Raw genomic sequence first — 15,992 nt, 5'->3', positions numbered from 1 at the left:
CGAGTCTCTCTTGTGTCTCTTGCTGTGTTGCGCGCGGCCCTTTTCGGCATGGGTGCCGGCCGCCCCCGCGTCGCTGTGGCCTTGGCTGTTGCGGGGCCGCGGAGCGCGCAGCCCGGTGCCAACGGGGCCTGAGGCCCCGGGCGGTCGGGCCATCTGGTGTCCCGGGCCCGCGGAGCGTGGACGTCGTGGCTGAGGGCCGAAGGGACGGTGGTCCGCGGGGGAGGCAGGGCATGTCCTTCGGAGAGAAGGTGCAGGCGGGCCCGGGCCGAAGGTGGGGGGGGTTGCGGGTGGCTGGGTGGCTTGGAGGCTGGGGGCGGTGCCAGGGAATTGCTAGGGGCTGGGGGCGGGCCTGGGGGCGGAGATTGGGGCGGGGCGAGGAGGGCCCCGGCCCCGGCCCCCAAAGCCCCGCCCCGGCCCCGGCCCCCAAAGCCCCGCCCCGGCCCCCCGGAGGGGCTCGCAGGCCTGCGGAGACGGGATCCAGCCCCCGCCCGGCTCCCCCCAGCGACCGCCCCCTCCCCGCCCCGGCCCCGAGGTTCCTGCTGTCGCCCCGTCCCCTCCGTCGGCCGCCTTCGGGCCCCCGCGGCGCCCTGGGACGCGCGGCCGGCTAGGACGTGGGTGGGTGTGCTTGAAGGGCGGGCTGCGAGGGTGAAGGGCTTGAGAGGAAGAGGAGGTGGTGCATGTGTGTGGCCTCCTGCCCGTGCAGCCGGCGCCCTCGGTGCTCCGCGGCGCCCTGCGGTGCTTCCGGCGGGGCGGGGGCCATGCCACGGGTCGCCCGGAGGGGGCGCCGCCGCCGCCGCCGCCGCCGCCGCCGCCGCCGCCGCCGCCGCCGCGTTGGTCGAGGGGGCGTTGGCGGCCAAGGGACAGACAGGAAGGCAGGCAAAAGGCCGAGGAAAAAAAGCCTACAGCACCCGGTATTCCCAGGCGGTCTCCCATCCAAGTACTAACCAGGCCCGACCCTGCTTAGCTTCCGAGATCAGACGAGATCGGGCGCGTTCAGGGTGGTATGGCCGTAGACGTCCGCGGCTGCCGCTGGGCGCCCCAAGAGCCTGCTCTGCGCCTCTCCGGGCCAGGCGCCCGCCGCTCCTCAGCCCTCCGCCCGCCCGATCGCGCCAGCCCGCCTGCATGCTCGCCTGCCGGCCCGACTGATTGATTGACTGACCGCCTCCCGCGCCGCGCCCGGGGTGGCGGAGGGCGCCTGCCCCGGGCCGGGCGGGGGGGGTGGGGGCCAAGACGCCTCCCGCACCCCGGAGCGGAGGCTGTCGCCGGAGCCCGGGCGCGCTCCCGTCCCCGGCCTGGCGGGCGCGTCGCCGCCGCTCGGCTCCCCGGATGGCACGCCGCCCCACCTCGGACCGCTCACTGGCTGGGGGGGTGCCGCGGGCCGGCGCCGGCCGGCTCCGGACGACCCCTGGCCTCTCCTGTTCTTCAGCCGGCCTGGCTCAAAGCCAAGCCGGGGCCGCCCGCGCCGCCGGACCCCATCCTCGGACAGGCAGGGACACAGACACAGGTGCCCACGACAGACAGACAGACACACACACACACACACACACAGACGGAGGGACACGGGCACTCGGAGCTGGGCCACAAGGCCTGTGGGGGCGAGGCAGCCACCCCGCCGGAGGGGCGCAGGCCCTGGAGCTGCCTTAGGAGCCCTGGCAGCCGCGGGCCCTGCAGCCACGGTGTCAGGGATGCCGTTCTGCCCCCATTCCTGCCCATCAGCCGAACCGCCGCGGGACCGTGTGCCTGTGTTGCGTGCGCGGCGCCCACGCCCAGGCGCGGAGCGAGTCTCTCTTGTGTCTCTTGCTGTGTTGCGCGCGGCCCTTTTCGGCATGGGTGCCGGCCGCCCCCGCGTCGCTGTGGCCTTGGCTGTTGCGGGGCCGCGGAGCGCGCAGCCCGGTGCCAACGGGGCCTGAGGCCCCGGGCGGTCGGGCCATCTGGTGTCCCGGGCCCGCGGAGCGTGGACGTCGTGGCTGAGGGCCGAAGGGACGGTGGTCCGCGGGGGAGGCAGGGCATGTCCTTCGGAGAGAAGGTGCAGGCGGGCCCGGGCCGAAGGTGGGGGGGGTTGCGGGTGGCTGGGTGGCTTGGAGGCTGGGGGCGGTGCCAGGGAATTGCTGGAATTGCTAGGGGCTGGGGGCGGGCCTGGGGGCGGAGATTGGGGCGGGGCGAGGAGGGCCCCGGCCCCGGCCCCGGCCCCCAAAGCCCCGCCCCGGCCCCGGCCCCCAAAGCCCCGCCCCGGCCCCCCGGAGGGGCTCGCAGGCCTGCGGAGACGGGATCCAGCCCCCGCCCGGCTCCCCCCAGCGACCGCCCCCTCCCCGCCCCGGCCCCGAGGTTCCTGCTGTCGCCCCGTCCCCTCCGTCGGCCGCCTTCGGGCCCCCGCGGCGCCCTGGGACGCGCGGCCGGCTAGGACGTGGGTGGGTGTGCTTGAAGGGCGGGCTGCGAGGGTGAAGGGCTTGAGAGGAAGAGGAGGTGGTGCATGTGTGTGGCCTCCTGCCCGTGCAGCCGGCGCCCTCGGTGCTCCGCGGCGCCCTGCGGTGCTTCCGGCGGGGCGGGGGCCATGCCACGGGTCGCCCGGAGGGGGGCGCCGCCGCCGCCGCCGCCGCCGCCGCCGCCGCCGCCGCCGCCGCCGCGTTGGTCGAGGGGGCGTTGGCGGCCAAGGGACAGACAGGAAGGCAGGCAAAAGGCCGAGGAAAAAAAGCCTACAGCACCCGGTATTCCCAGGCGGTCTCCCATCCAAGTACTAACCAGGCCCGACCCTGCTTAGCTTCCGAGATCAGACGAGATCGGGCGCGTTCAGGGTGGTATGGCCGTAGACGTCCGCGGCTGCCGCTGGGCGCCCCAAGAGCCTGCTCTGCGCCTCTCCGGGCCAGGCGCCCGCCGCTCCTCAGCCCTCCGCCCGCCCGATCGCGCCAGCCCGCCTGCATGCTCGCCTGCCGGCCCGACTGATTGATTGACTGACCGCCTCCCGCGCCGCGCCCGGGGTGGCGGAGGGCGCCTGCCCCGGGCCGGGCGGGGGGGGTGGGGGCCAAGACGCCTCCCGCACCCCGGAGCGGAGGCTGTCGCCGGAGCCCGGGCGCGCTCCCGTCCCCGGCCTGGCGGGCGCGTCGCCGCCGCTCGGCTCCCCGGATGGCACGCCGCCCCACCTCGGACCGCTCACTGGCTGGGGGGGTGCCGCGGGCCGGCGCCGGCCGGCTCCGGACGACCCCTGGCCTCTCCTGTTCTTCAGCCGGCCTGGCTCAAAGCCAAGCCGGGGCCGCCCGCGCCGCCGGACCCCATCCTCGGACAGGCAGGGACACAGACACAGGTGCCCACGACAGACAGACAGACACACACACACACACACACACAGACGGAGGGACACGGGCACTCGGAGCTGGGCCACAAGGCCTGTGGGGGCGAGGCAGCCACCCCGCCGGAGGGGCGCAGGCCCTGGAGCTGCCTTAGGAGCCCTGGCAGCCGCGGGCCCTGCAGCCACGGTGTCAGGGATGCCGTTCTGCCCCCATTCCTGCCCATCAGCCGAACCGCCGCGGGACCGTGTGCCTGTGTTGCGTGCGCGGCGCCCACGCCCAGGCGCGGAGCGAGTCTCTCTTGTGTCTCTTGCTGTGTTGCGCGCGGCCCTTTTCGGCATGGGTGCCGGCCGCCCCCGCGTCGCTGTGGCCTTGGCTGTTGCGGGGCCGCGGAGCGCGCAGCCCGGTGCCAACGGGGCCTGAGGCCCCGGGCGGTCGGGCCATCTGGTGTCCCGGGCCCGCGGAGCGTGGACGTCGTGGCTGAGGGCCGAAGGGACGGTGGTCCGCGGGGGAGGCAGGGCATGTCCTTCGGAGAGAAGGTGCAGGCGGGCCCGGGCCGAAGGTGGGGGGGGTTGCGGGTGGCTGGGTGGCTTGGAGGCTGGGGGCGGTGCCAGGGAATTGCTAGGGGCTGGGGGCGGGCCTGGGGGCGGAGATTGGGGCGGGGCGAGAGGCAGGGCCCCGGCCCCGGCCCCGGCCCCCAAAGCCCCGCCCCGGCCCCGGCCCCCAAAGCCCCGCCCCGGCCCCCCGGAGGGGCTCGCAGGCCTGCGGAGACGGGATCCAGCCCCCGCCCGGCTCCCCCCAGCGACCGCCCCCTCCCCGCCCCGGCCCCGAGGTTCCTGCTGTCGCCCCGTCCCCTCCGTCGGCCGCCTTCGGGCCCCCGCGGCGCCCTGGGACGCGCGGCCGGCTAGGACGTGGGTGGGTGTGCTTGAAGGGCGGGCTGCGAGGGTGAAGGGCTTGAGAGGAAGAGGAGGTGGTGCATGTGTGTGGCCTCCTGCCCGTGCAGCCGGCGCCCTCGGTGCTCCGCGGCGCCCTGCGGTGCTTCCGGCGGGGCGGGGGCCATGCCACGGGTCGCCCGGAGGGGGGCGCCGCCGCCGCCGCCGCCGCCGCCGCCGCCGCCGCCGCCGCCGCCGCGTTGGTCGAGGGGGCGTTGGCGGCCAAGGGACAGACAGGAAGGCAGGCAAAAGGCCGAGGAAAAAAAGCCTACAGCACCCGGTATTCCCAGGCGGTCTCCCATCCAAGTACTAACCAGGCCCGACCCTGCTTAGCTTCCGAGATCAGACGAGATCGGGCGCGTTCAGGGTGGTATGGCCGTAGACGTCCGCGGCTGCCGCTGGGCGCCCCAAGAGCCTGCTCTGCGCCTCTCCGGGCCAGGCGCCCGCCGCTCCTCAGCCCTCCGCCCGCCCGATCGCGCCAGCCCGCCTGCATGCTCGCCTGCCGGCCCGACTGATTGATTGACTGACCGCCTCCCGCGCCGCGCCCGGGGTGGCGGAGGGCGCCTGCCCCGGGCCGGGCGGGGGGGGTGGGGGCCAAGACGCCTCCCGCACCCCGGAGCGGAGGCTGTCGCCGGAGCCCGGGCGCGCTCCCGTCCCCGGCCTGGCGGGCGCGTCGCCGCCGCTCGGCTCCCCGGATGGCACGCCGCCCCACCTCGGACCGCTCACTGGCTGGGGGGGTGCCGCGGGCCGGCGCCGGCCGGCTCCGGACGACCCCTGGCCTCTCCTGTTCTTCAGCCGGCCTGGCTCAAAGCCAAGCCGGGGCCGCCCGCGCCGCCGGACCCCATCCTCGGACAGGCAGGGACACAGACACAGGTGCCCACGACAGACAGACAGACACACACACACACACACACAGACGGAGGGACACGGGCACTCGGAGCTGGGCCACAAGGCCTGTGGGGGCGAGGCAGCCACCCCGCCGGAGGGGCGCAGGCCCTGGAGCTGCCTTAGGAGCCCTGGCAGCCGCGGGCCCTGCAGCCACGGTGTCAGGGATGCCGTTCTGCCCCCATTCCTGCCCATCAGCCGAACCGCCGCGGGACCGTGTGCCTGTGTTGCGTGCGCGGCGCCCACGCCCAGGCGCGGAGCGAGTCTCTCTTGTGTCTCTTGCTGTGTTGCGCGCGGCCCTTTTCGGCATGGGTGCCGGCCGCCCCCGCGTCGCTGTGGCCTTGGCTGTTGCGGGGCCGCGGAGCGCGCAGCCCGGTGCCAACGGGGCCTGAGGCCCCGGGCGGTCGGGCCATCTGGTGTCCCGGGCCCGCGGAGCGTGGACGTCGTGGCTGAGGGCCGAAGGGACGGTGGTCCGCGGGGGAGGCAGGGCATGTCCTTCGGAGAGAAGGTGCAGGCGGGCCCGGGCCGAAGGTGGGGGGGGTTGCGGGTGGCTGGGTGGCTTGGAGGCTGGGGGCGGTGCCAGGGAATTGCTAGGGGCTGGGGGCGGGCCTGGGGGCGGAGATTGGGGCGGGGCGAGGAGGGCCCCGGCCCCGGCCCCGGCCCCGCCAAAGCCCCGCCCCGGCCCCGGCCCCCAAAGCCCCGCCCCGGCCCCCCGGAGGGGCTCGCAGGCCTGCGGAGACGGGATCCAGCCCCCGCCCGGCTCCCCCCAGCGACCGCCCCCTCCCCGCCCCGGCCCCGAGGTTCCTGCTGTCGCCCCGTCCCCTCCGTCGGCCGCCTTCGGGCCCCCGCGGCGCCCTGGGACGCGCGGCCGGCTAGGACGTGGGTGGGTGTGCTTGAAGGGCGGGCTGCGAGGGTGAAGGGCTTGAGAGGAAGAGGAGGTGGTGCATGTGTGTGGCCTCCTGCCCGTGCAGCCGGCGCCCTCGGTGCTCCGCGGCGCCCTGCGGTGCTTCCGGCGGGGCGGGGGCCATGCCACGGGTCGCCCGGAGGGGCGCGCCGCGCGCCGCCGCCGCCGCCGCCGCCGCCGCCGCCGCCGCGTTGGTCGAGGGGGCGTTGGCGGCCAAGGGACAGACAGGAAGGCAGGCAAAAGGCCGAGGAAAAAAAGCCTACAGCACCCGGTATTCCCAGGCGGTCTCCCATCCAAGTACTAACCAGGCCCGACCCTGCTTAGCTTCCGAGATCAGACGAGATCGGGCGCGTTCAGGGTGGTATGGCCGTAGACGTCCGCGGCTGCCGCTGGGCGCCCCAAGAGCCTGCTCTGCGCCTCTCCGGGCCAGGCGCCCGCCGCTCCTCAGCCCTCCGCCCGCCCGATCGCGCCAGCCCGCCTGCATGCTCGCCTGCCGGCCCGACTGATTGATTGACTGACCGCCTCCCGCGCCGCGCCCGGGGTGGCGGAGGGCGCCTGCCCCGGGCCGGGCGGGGGGGGTGGGGGCCAAGACGCCTCCCGCACCCCGGAGCGGAGGCTGTCGCCGGAGCCCGGGCGCGCTCCCGTCCCCGGCCTGGCGGGCGCGTCGCCGCCGCTCGGCTCCCCGGATGGCACGCCGCCCCACCTCGGACCGCTCACTGGCTGGGGGGGTGCCGCGGGCCGGCGCCGGCCGGCTCCGGACGACCCCTGGCCTCTCCTGTTCTTCAGCCGGCCTGGCTCAAAGCCAAGCCGGGGCCGCCCGCGCCGCCGGACCCCATCCTCGGACAGGCAGGGACACAGACACAGGTGCCCACGACAGACAGACAGACACACACACACACACACACACAGACGGAGGGACACGGGCACTCGGAGCTGGGCCACAAGGCCTGTGGGGGCGAGGCAGCCACCCCGCCGGAGGGGCGCAGGCCCTGGAGCTGCCTTAGGAGCCCTGGCAGCCGCGGGCCCTGCAGCCACGGTGTCAGGGATGCCGTTCTGCCCCCATTCCTGCCCATCAGCCGAACCGCCGCGGGACCGTGTGCCTGTGTTGCGTGCGCGGCGCCCACGCCCAGGCGCGGAGCGAGTCTCTCTTGTGTCTCTTGCTGTGTTGCGCGCGGCCCTTTTCGGCATGGGTGCCGGCCGCCCCCGCGTCGCTGTGGCCTTGGCTGTTGCGGGGCCGCGGAGCGCGCAGCCCGGTGCCAACGGGGCCTGAGGCCCCGGGCGGTCGGGCCATCTGGTGTCCCGGGCCCGCGGAGCGTGGACGTCGTGGCTGAGGGCCGAAGGGACGGTGGTCCGCGGGGGAGGCAGGGCATGTCCTTCGGAGAGAAGGTGCAGGCGGGCCCGGGCCGAAGGTGGGGGGGGTTGCGGGTGGCTGGGTGGCTTGGAGGCTGGGGGCGGTGCCAGGGAATTGCTAGGGGCTGGGGGCGGGCCTGGGGGCGGAGATTGGGGCGGGGCGAGGAGGGCCCCGGCCCCGGCCCCGGCCCCCAAAGCCCCGCCCCGGCCCCGGCCCCCAAAGCCCCGCCCCGGCCCCCCGGAGGGGCTCGCAGGCCTGCGGAGACGGGATCCAGCCCCCGCCCGGCTCCCCCCAGCGACCGCCCCCTCCCCGCCCCGGCCCCGAGGTTCCTGCTGTCGCCCCGTCCCCTCCGTCGGCCGCCTTCGGGCCCCCGCGGCGCCCTGGGACGCGCGGCCGGCTAGGACGTGGGTGGGTGTGCTTGAAGGGCGGGCTGCGAGGGTGAAGGGCTTGAGAGGAAGAGGAGGTGGTGCATGTGTGTGGCCTCCTGCCCGTGCAGCCGGCGCCCTCGGTGCTCCGCGGCGCCCTGCGGTGCTTCCGGCGGGGCGGGGGCCATGCCACGGGTCGCCCGGAGGGGGGCGCCGCCGCCGCCGCCGCCGCCGCCGCCGCCGCCGCCGCCGCCGCGTTGGTCGAGGGGGCGTTGGCGGCCAAGGGACAGACAGGAAGGCAGGCAAAAGGCCGAGGAAAAAAAGCCTACAGCACCCGGTATTCCCAGGCGGTCTCCCATCCAAGTACTAACCAGGCCCGACCCTGCTTAGCTTCCGAGATCAGACGAGATCGGGCGCGTTCAGGGTGGTATGGCCGTAGACGTCCGCGGCTGCCGCTGGGCGCCCCAAGAGCCTGCTCTGCGCCTCTCCGGGCCAGGCGCCCGCCGCTCCTCAGCCCTCCGCCCGCCCGATCGCGCCAGCCCGCCTGCATGCTCGCCTGCCGGCCCGACTGATTGATTGACTGACCGCCTCCCGCGCCGCGCCCGGGGTGGCGGAGGGCGCCTGCCCCGGGCCGGGCGGGGGGGGTGGGGGCCAAGACGCCTCCCGCACCCCGGAGCGGAGGCTGTCGCCGGAGCCCGGGCGCGCTCCCGTCCCCGGCCTGGCGGGCGCGTCGCCGCCGCTCGGCTCCCCGGATGGCACGCCGCCCCACCTCGGACCGCTCACTGGCTGGGGGGGTGCCGCGGGCCGGCGCCGGCCGGCTCCGGACGACCCCTGGCCTCTCCTGTTCTTCAGCCGGCCTGGCTCAAAGCCAAGCCGGGGCCGCCCGCGCCGCCGGACCCCATCCTCGGACAGGCAGGGACACAGACACAGGTGCCCACGACAGACAGACAGACACACACACACACACACACAGACGGAGGGACACGGGCACTCGGAGCTGGGCCACAAGGCCTGTGGGGGCGAGGCAGCCACCCCGCCGGAGGGGCGCAGGCCCTGGAGCTGCCTTAGGAGCCCTGGCAGCCGCGGGCCCTGCAGCCACGGTGTCAGGGATGCCGTTCTGCCCCCATTCCTGCCCATCAGCCGAACCGCCGCGGGACCGTGTGCCTGTGTTGCGTGCGCGGCGCCCACGCCCAGGCGCGGAGCGAGTCTCTCTTGTGTCTCTTGCTGTGTTGCGCGCGGCCCTTTTCGGCATGGGTGCCGGCCGCCCCCGCGTCGCTGTGGCCTTGGCTGTTGCGGGGCCGCGGAGCGCGCAGCCCGGTGCCAACGGGGCCTGAGGCCCCGGGCGGTCGGGCCATCTGGTGTCCCGGGCCCGCGGAGCGTGGACGTCGTGGCTGAGGGCCGAAGGGACGGTGGTCCGCGGGGGAGGCAGGGCATGTCCTTCGGAGAGAAGGTGCAGGCGGGCCCGGGCCGAAGGTGGGGGGGGTTGCGGGTGGCTGGGTGGCTTGGAGGCTGGGGGCGGTGCCAGGGAATTGCTAGGGGCTGGGGGCGGGCCTGGGGGCGGAGATTGGGGCGGGGCGAGGAGGGCCCGCAGGCGGGCCCGGCCCCGGCCCCGGCCCCGGCCCCGGCCCCCAAAGCCCCGCCCCGGCCCCGGCCCCCAAAGCCCCGCCCCGGCCCCCCGGAGGGGCTCGCAGGCCTGCGGAGACGGGATCCAGCCCCCGCCCGGCTCCCCCCAGCGACCGCCCCCTCCCCGCCCCGGCCCCGAGGTTCCTGCTGTCGCCCCGTCCCCTCCGTCGGCCGCCTTCGGGCCCCCGCGGCGCCCTGGGACGCGCGGCCGGCTAGGACGTGGGTGGGTGTGCTTGAAGGGCGGGCTGCGAGGGTGAAGGGCTTGAGAGGAAGAGGAGGTGGTGCATGTGTGTGGCCTCCTGCCCGTGCAGCCGGCGCCCTCGGTGCTCCGCGGCGCCCTGCGGTGCTTCCGGCGGGGCGGGGGCCATGCCACGGGTCGCCCGGAGGGGGGCGCCGCCGCCGCCGCCGCCGCCGCCGCCGCCGCCGCCGCCGCCGCCGCGTTGGTCGAGGGGGCGTTGGCGGCCAAGGGACAGACAGGAAGGCAGGCAAAAGGCCGAGGAAAAAAAGCCTACAGCACCCGGTATTCCCAGGCGGTCTCCCATCCAAGTACTAACCAGGCCCGACCCTGCTTAGCTTCCGAGATCAGACGAGATCGGGCGCGTTCAGGGTGGTATGGCCGTAGACGTCCGCGGCTGCCGCTGGGCGCCCCAAGAGCCTGCTCTGCGCCTCTCCGGGCCAGGCGCCCGCCGCTCCTCAGCCCTCCGCCCGCCCGATCGCGCCAGCCCGCCTGCATGCTCGCCTGCCGGCCCGACTGATTGATTGACTGACCGCCTCCCGCGCCGCGCCCGGGGTGGCGGAGGGCGCCTGCCCCGGGCCGGGCGGGGGGGGTGGGGGCCAAGACGCCTCCCGCACCCCGGAGCGGAGGCTGTCGCCGGAGCCCGGGCGCGCTCCCGTCCCCGGCCTGGCGGGCGCGTCGCCGCCGCTCGGCTCCCCGGATGGCACGCCGCCCCACCTCGGACCGCTCACTGGCTGGGGGGGTGCCGCGGGCCGGCGCCGGCCGGCTCCGGACGACCCCTGGCCTCTCCTGTTCTTCAGCCGGCCTGGCTCAAAGCCAAGCCGGGGCCGCCCGCGCCGCCGGACCCCATCCTCGGACAGGCAGGGACACAGACACAGGTGCCCACGACAGACAGACAGACACACACACACACACACACAGACGGAGGGACACGGGCACTCGGAGCTGGGCCACAAGGCCTGTGGGGGCGAGGCAGCCACCCCGCCGGAGGGGCGCAGGCCCTGGAGCTGCCTTAGGAGCCCTGGCAGCCGCGGGCCCTGCAGCCACGGTGTCAGGGATGCCGTTCTGCCCCCATTCCTGCCCATCAGCCGAACCGCCGCGGGACCGTGTGCCTGTGTTGCGTGCGCGGCGCCCACGCCCAGGCGCGGAGCGAGTCTCTCTTGTGTCTCTTGCTGTGTTGCGCGCGGCCCTTTTCGGCATGGGTGCCGGCCGCCCCCGCGTCGCTGTGGCCTTGGCTGTTGCGGGGCCGCGGAGCGCGCAGCCCGGTGCCAACGGGGCCTGAGGCCCCGGGCGGTCGGGCCATCTGGTGTCCCGGGCCCGCGGAGCGTGGACGTCGTGGCTGAGGGCCGAAGGGACGGTGGTCCGCGGGGGAGGCAGGGCATGTCCTTCGGAGAGAAGGTGCAGGCGGGCCCGGGCCGAAGGTGGGGGGGGTTGCGGGTGGCTGGGTGGCTTGGAGGCTGGGGGCGGTGCCAGGGAATTGCTAGGGGCTGGGGGCGGGCCTGGGGGCGGAGATTGGGGCGGGGCGAGGAGGGCCCCGGCCCCCAAAGCCCCGCCCCGGCCCCCAAAGCCCCGCCCCGGCCCCGGCCCCCAAAGCCCCGCCCCGGCCCCCCGGAGGGGCTCGCAGGCCTGCGGAGACGGGATCCAGCCCCCGCCCGGCTCCCCCCAGCGACCGCCCCCTCCCCGCCCCGGCCCCGAGGTTCCTGCTGTCGCCCCGTCCCCTCCGTCGGCCGCCTTCGGGCCCCCGCGGCGCCCTGGGACGCGCGGCCGGCTAGGACGTGGGTGGGTGTGCTTGAAGGGCGGGCTGCGAGGGTGAAGGGCTTGAGAGGAAGAGGAGGTGGTGCATGTGTGTGGCCTCCTGCCCGTGCAGCCGGCGCCCTCGGTGCTCCGCGGCGCCCTGCGGTGCTTCCGGCGGGGCGGGGGCCATGCCACGGGTCGCCCGGAGGGGGGCGCCGCCGCCGCCGCCGCCGCCGCCGCCGCCGCCGCCGCCGCCGCGTTGGTCGAGGGGGCGTTGGCGGCCAAGGGACAGACAGGAAGGCAGGCAAAAGGCCGAGGAAAAAAAGCCTACAGCACCCGGTATTCCCAGGCGGTCTCCCATCCAAGTACTAACCAGGCCCGACCCTGCTTAGCTTCCGAGATCAGACGAGATCGGGCGCGTTCAGGGTGGTATGGCCGTAGACGTCCGCGGCTGCCGCTGGGCGCCCCAAGAGCCTGCTCTGCGCCTCTCCGGGCCAGGCGCCCGCCGCTCCTCAGCCCTCCGCCCGCCCGATCGCGCCAGCCCGCCTGCATGCTCGCCTGCCGGCCCGACTGATTGATTGACTGACCGCCTCCCGCGCCGCGCCCGGGGTGGCGGAGGGCGCCTGCCCCGGGCCGGGCGGGGGGGGTGGGGGCCAAGACGCCTCCCGCACCCCGGAGCGGAGGCTGTCGCCGGAGCCCGGGCGCGCTCCCGTCCCCGGCCTGGCGGGCGCGTCGCCGCCGCTCGGCTCCCCGGATGGCACGCCGCCCCACCTCGGACCGCTCACTGGCTGGGGGGGTGCCGCGGGCCGGCGCCGGCCGGCTCCGGACGACCCCTGGCCTCTCCTGTTCTTCAGCCGGCCTGGCTCAAAGCCAAGCCGGGGCCGCCCGCGCCGCCGGACCCCATCCTCGGACAGGCAGGGACACAGACACAGGTGCCCACGACAGACAGACAGACACACACACACACACACACAGACGGAGGGACACGGGCACTCGGAGCTGGGCCACAAGGCCTGTGGGGGCGAGGCAGCCACCCCGCCGGAGGGGCGCAGGCCCTGGAGCTGCCTTAGGAGCCCTGGCAGCCGCGGGCCCTGCAGCCACGGTGTCAGGGATGCCGTTCTGCCCCCATTCCTGCCCATCAGCCGAACCGCCGCGGGACCGTGTGCCTGTGTTGCGTGCGCGGCGCCCACGCCCAGGCGCGGAGCGAGTCTCTCTTGTGTCTCTTGCTGTGTTGCGCGCGGCCCTTTTCGGCATGGGTGCCGGCCGCCCCCGCGTCGCTGTGGCCTTGGCTGTTGCGGGGCCGCGGAGCGCGCAGCCCGGTGCCAACGGGGCCTGAGGCCCCGGGTGGTCGGGCCATCTGGTGTCCCGGGCCCGCGGAGCGTGGACGTCGTGGCTGAGGGCCGAAGGGACGGTGGTCCGCGGGGGAGGCAGGGCATGTCCTTCGGAGAGAAGGTGCAGGCGGGCCCGGGCCGAAGGTGGGGGGGGTTGCGGGTGGCTGGGTGGCTTGGAGGCTGGGGGCGGTGCCAGGGAATTGCTAGGGGCTGGGGGCGGGCCTGGGGGCGGAGATTGGGGCGGGGCGAGGAGGGCCCCGGCCCCGGCCCCGGCCCCCAAAGCCCCGCCCCGGCCCCGGCCCCCAAAGCCCCGCCCCGGCCCCCCGGAGGGGCTCGCAGGCCTGCGGAGACGGGATCCAGCCCCCGCCCGGCTCCCCCCAGCGACCGCCCCCTCCCCGCCCCGGCCCCGAGGTTCCTGCTGTCGCCCCGTCCCCTCCGTCGGCCGCCTTCGGGCCCCCGCGGCGCCCTGGGACGCGCGGCCGGCTAGGACGTGGGTGGGTGTGCTTGAAGGGCGGGCTGCGAGGGTGAAGGGCTTGAGAGGAAGAGGAGGTGGTGCATGTGTGTGGCCTCCTGCCCGTGCAGCCGGCGCCCTCGGTGCTCCGCGGCGCCCTGCGGTGCTTCCGGCGGGGCGGGGGCCATGCCACGGGTCGCCCGGAGGGGGGCGCCGCCGCCGCCGCCGCCGCCGCCGCCGCCGCCGCCGCGTTGGTCGAGGGGGCGTTGGCGGCCAAGGGACAGACAGGAAGGCAGGCAAAAGGCCGAGGAAAAAAAGCCTACAGCACCCGGTATTCCCAGGCGGTCTCCCATCCAAGTACTAACCAGGCCCGACCCTGCTTAGCTTCCGAGATCAGACGAGATCGGGCGCGTTCAGGGTGGTATGGCCGTAGACGTCCGCGGCTGCCGCTGGGCGCCCCAAGAGCCTGCTCTGCGCCTCTCCGGGCCAGGCGCCCGCCGCTCCTCAGCCCTCCGCCCGCCCGATCGCGCCAGCCCGCCTGCATGCTCGCCTGCCGGCCCGACTGATTGATTGACTGACCGCCTCCCGCGCCACGCCCGGGGTGGCGGAGGGCGCCTGCCCCGGGCCGGGCGGGGGGGGTGGGGGCCAAGACGCCTCCCGCACCCCGGAGCGGAGGCTGTCGCCGGAGCCCGGGCGCGCTCCCGTCCCCGGCCTGGCGGGCGCGTCGCCGCCGCTCGGCTCCCCGGATGGCACGCCGCCCCACCTCGGACCGCTCACTGGCTGGGGGGGTGCCGCGGGCCGGCGCCGGCCGGCTCCGGACGACCCCTGGCCTCTCCTGTTCTTCAGCCGGCCTGGCTCAAAGCCAAGCCGGGGCCGCCCGCGCCGCCGGACCCCATCCTCGGACAGGCAGGGACACAGACACAGGTGCCCACGACAGACAGACAGACACACACACACACACACACAGACGGAGGGACACGGGCACTCGGAGCTGGGCCACAAGGCCTGTGGGGGCGAGGCAGCCACCCCGCCGGAGGGGCGCAGGCCCTGGAGCTGCCTTAGGAGCCCTGGCAGCCGCGGGCCCTGCAGCCACGGTGTCAGGGATGCCGTTCTGCCCCCATTCCTGCCCATCAGCCGAACCGCCGCGGGACCGTGTGCCTGTGTTGCGTGCGCGGCGCCCACGCCCAGGCGCGGAGCGAGTCTCTCTTGTGTCTCTTGCTGTGTTGCGCGCGGCCCTTTTCGGCATGGGTGCCGGCCGCCCCCGCGTCGCTGTGGCCTTGGCTGTTGCGGGGCCGCGGAGCGCGCAGCCCGGTGCCAACGGGGCCTGAGGCCCCGGGCGGTCGGGCCATCTGGTGTCCCGGGCCCGCGGAGCGTGGACGTCGTGGCTGAGGGCCGAAGGGACGGTGGTCCGCGGGGGAGGCAGGGCATGTCCTTCGGAGAGAAGGTGCAGGCGGGCCCGGGCCGAAGGTGGGGGGGGTTGCGGGTGGCTGGGTGGCTTGGAGGCTGGGGGCGGTGCCAGGGAATTGCTAGGGGCTGGGGGCGGGCCTGGGGGCGGAGATTGGGGCGGGGCGAGGAGGGCCCCGGCCCCGGCCCCGGCCCCCAAAGCCCCGCCCCGGCCCCGGCCCCCAAAGCCCCGCCCCGGCCCCCCGGAGGGGCTCGCAGGCCTGCGGAGACGGGATCCAGCCCCCGCCCGGCTCCCCCCAGCGACCGCCCCCTCCCCGCCCCGGCCCCGAGGTTCCTGCTGTCGCCCCGTCCCCTCCGTCGGCCGCCTTCGGGCCCCCGCGGCGCCCTGGGACGCGCGGCCGGCTAGGACGTGGGTGGGTGTGCTTGAAGGGCGGGCTGCGAGGGTGAAGGGCTTGAGAGGAAGAGGAGGTGGTGCATGTGTGTGGCCTCCTGCCCGTGCAGCCGGCGCCCTCGGTGCTCCGCGGCGCCCTGCGGTGCTTCCGGCGGGGCGGGGGCCATGCCACGGGTCGCCCGGAGGGGGGCGCCGCCGCCGCCGCCGCCGCCGCCGCCGCCGCCGCCGCCGCCGCCGCGTTGGTCGAGGGGGCGTTGGCGGCCAAGGGACAGACAGGAAGGCAGGCAAAAGGCCGAGGAAAAAAAGCCTACAGCACCCGGTATTCCCAGGCGGTCTCCCATCCAAGTACTAACCAGGCCCGACCCTGCTTAGCTTCCGAGATCAGACGAGATCGGGCGCGTTCAGGGTGGTATGGCCGTAGACGTCCGCGGCTGCCGCTGGGCGCCCCAAGAGCCTGCTCTGCGCCTCTCCGGGCCAGGCGCCCGCCGCTCCTCAGCCCTCCGCCCGCCCGATCGCGCCAGCCCGCCTGCATGCTCGCCTGCCGGCCCGACTGATTGATTGACTGACCGCCTCCCGCGCCGCGCCCGGGGTGGCGGAGGGCGCCTGCCCCGGGCCGGGCGGGGGGGGTGGGGGCCAAGACGCCTCCCGCACCCCGGAGCGGAGGCTGTCGCCGGAGCCCGGGCGCGCTCCCGTCCCCGGCCTGGCGGGCGCGTCGCCGCCGCTCGGCTCCCCGGATGGCACGCCGCCCCACCTCGGACCGCTCACTGGCTGGGGGGGTGCCGCGGGCCGGCGCCGGCCGGCTCCGGACGACCCCTGGCCTCTCCTGTTCTTCAGCCGGCCTGGCTCAAAGCCAAGCCGGGGCCGCCCGCGCCGCCGGACCCCATCCTCGGACAGGCAGGGACACAGACACAGGTGCCCACGACAGACAGACAGACACACACACACACACACACAGACGGAGGGACACGGGCACTCGGAGCTGGGCCACAAGGCCTGTGGGGGCGAGGCAGCCACCCCGCCGGAGGGGCGCAGGCCCTGGAGCTGCCTTAGGAGCCCTGGCAGCCGCGGGCCCTGCAGCCACGGTGTCAGGGATGCCGTTCTGCCC

The 15,992-nt window shown here is 76.2% G+C and overlaps 9 non-coding genes across 9 annotated transcripts; all 9 read right to left on the bottom strand.

The window, feature by feature from the left end:
- Positions 1 to 896: 896 nt before the first annotated feature.
- Positions 897 to 1,015, bottom strand: LOC140596838 (5S ribosomal RNA). Its single transcript, XR_011998709.1, has one exon. It is a non-coding gene; the product is annotated as a 5S ribosomal RNA (ribosomal RNA).
- Positions 1,016 to 2,690: 1,675 nt separating this feature from the next.
- LOC140596837 (5S ribosomal RNA) lies at positions 2,691 to 2,809 on the bottom strand. Its single transcript, XR_011998708.1, has one exon. It is a non-coding gene; the product is annotated as a 5S ribosomal RNA (ribosomal RNA).
- A 1,669-nt stretch (positions 2,810 to 4,478) lies between these two features.
- LOC140596836 (5S ribosomal RNA) lies at positions 4,479 to 4,597 on the bottom strand. The gene has a single exon (XR_011998707.1). It is a non-coding gene; the product is annotated as a 5S ribosomal RNA (ribosomal RNA).
- Positions 4,598 to 6,258: 1,661 nt separating this feature from the next.
- LOC140596835 (5S ribosomal RNA) lies at positions 6,259 to 6,377 on the bottom strand. Its single transcript, XR_011998706.1, has one exon. It is a non-coding gene; the product is annotated as a 5S ribosomal RNA (ribosomal RNA).
- A 1,663-nt stretch (positions 6,378 to 8,040) lies between these two features.
- On the bottom strand, positions 8,041 to 8,159 carry LOC140596834 (5S ribosomal RNA). Its single transcript, XR_011998705.1, has one exon. It is a non-coding gene; the product is annotated as a 5S ribosomal RNA (ribosomal RNA).
- A 1,687-nt stretch (positions 8,160 to 9,846) lies between these two features.
- On the bottom strand, positions 9,847 to 9,965 carry LOC140596833 (5S ribosomal RNA). Its single transcript, XR_011998704.1, has one exon. It is a non-coding gene; the product is annotated as a 5S ribosomal RNA (ribosomal RNA).
- Positions 9,966 to 11,634: 1,669 nt separating this feature from the next.
- LOC140596832 (5S ribosomal RNA) lies at positions 11,635 to 11,753 on the bottom strand. The gene has a single exon (XR_011998703.1). It is a non-coding gene; the product is annotated as a 5S ribosomal RNA (ribosomal RNA).
- A 1,655-nt stretch (positions 11,754 to 13,408) lies between these two features.
- Positions 13,409 to 13,527, bottom strand: LOC140596831 (5S ribosomal RNA). The gene has a single exon (XR_011998702.1). It is a non-coding gene; the product is annotated as a 5S ribosomal RNA (ribosomal RNA).
- Positions 13,528 to 15,191: 1,664 nt separating this feature from the next.
- Positions 15,192 to 15,310, bottom strand: LOC140596830 (5S ribosomal RNA). Its single transcript, XR_011998701.1, has one exon. It is a non-coding gene; the product is annotated as a 5S ribosomal RNA (ribosomal RNA).
- Between the last annotated feature and the right edge of the window lie 682 nt (positions 15,311 to 15,992).

The sequence above is a fragment of the Vulpes vulpes genome, unplaced genomic scaffold, assembly GCF_048418805.1.
Source record: "Vulpes vulpes isolate BD-2025 unplaced genomic scaffold, VulVul3 u000000749, whole genome shotgun sequence".
NCBI classification, from domain to species: Eukaryota; Metazoa; Chordata; class Mammalia; order Carnivora; family Canidae; genus Vulpes; species Vulpes vulpes.
This window is presented reverse-complemented; position numbering and strand designations above follow the sequence as displayed.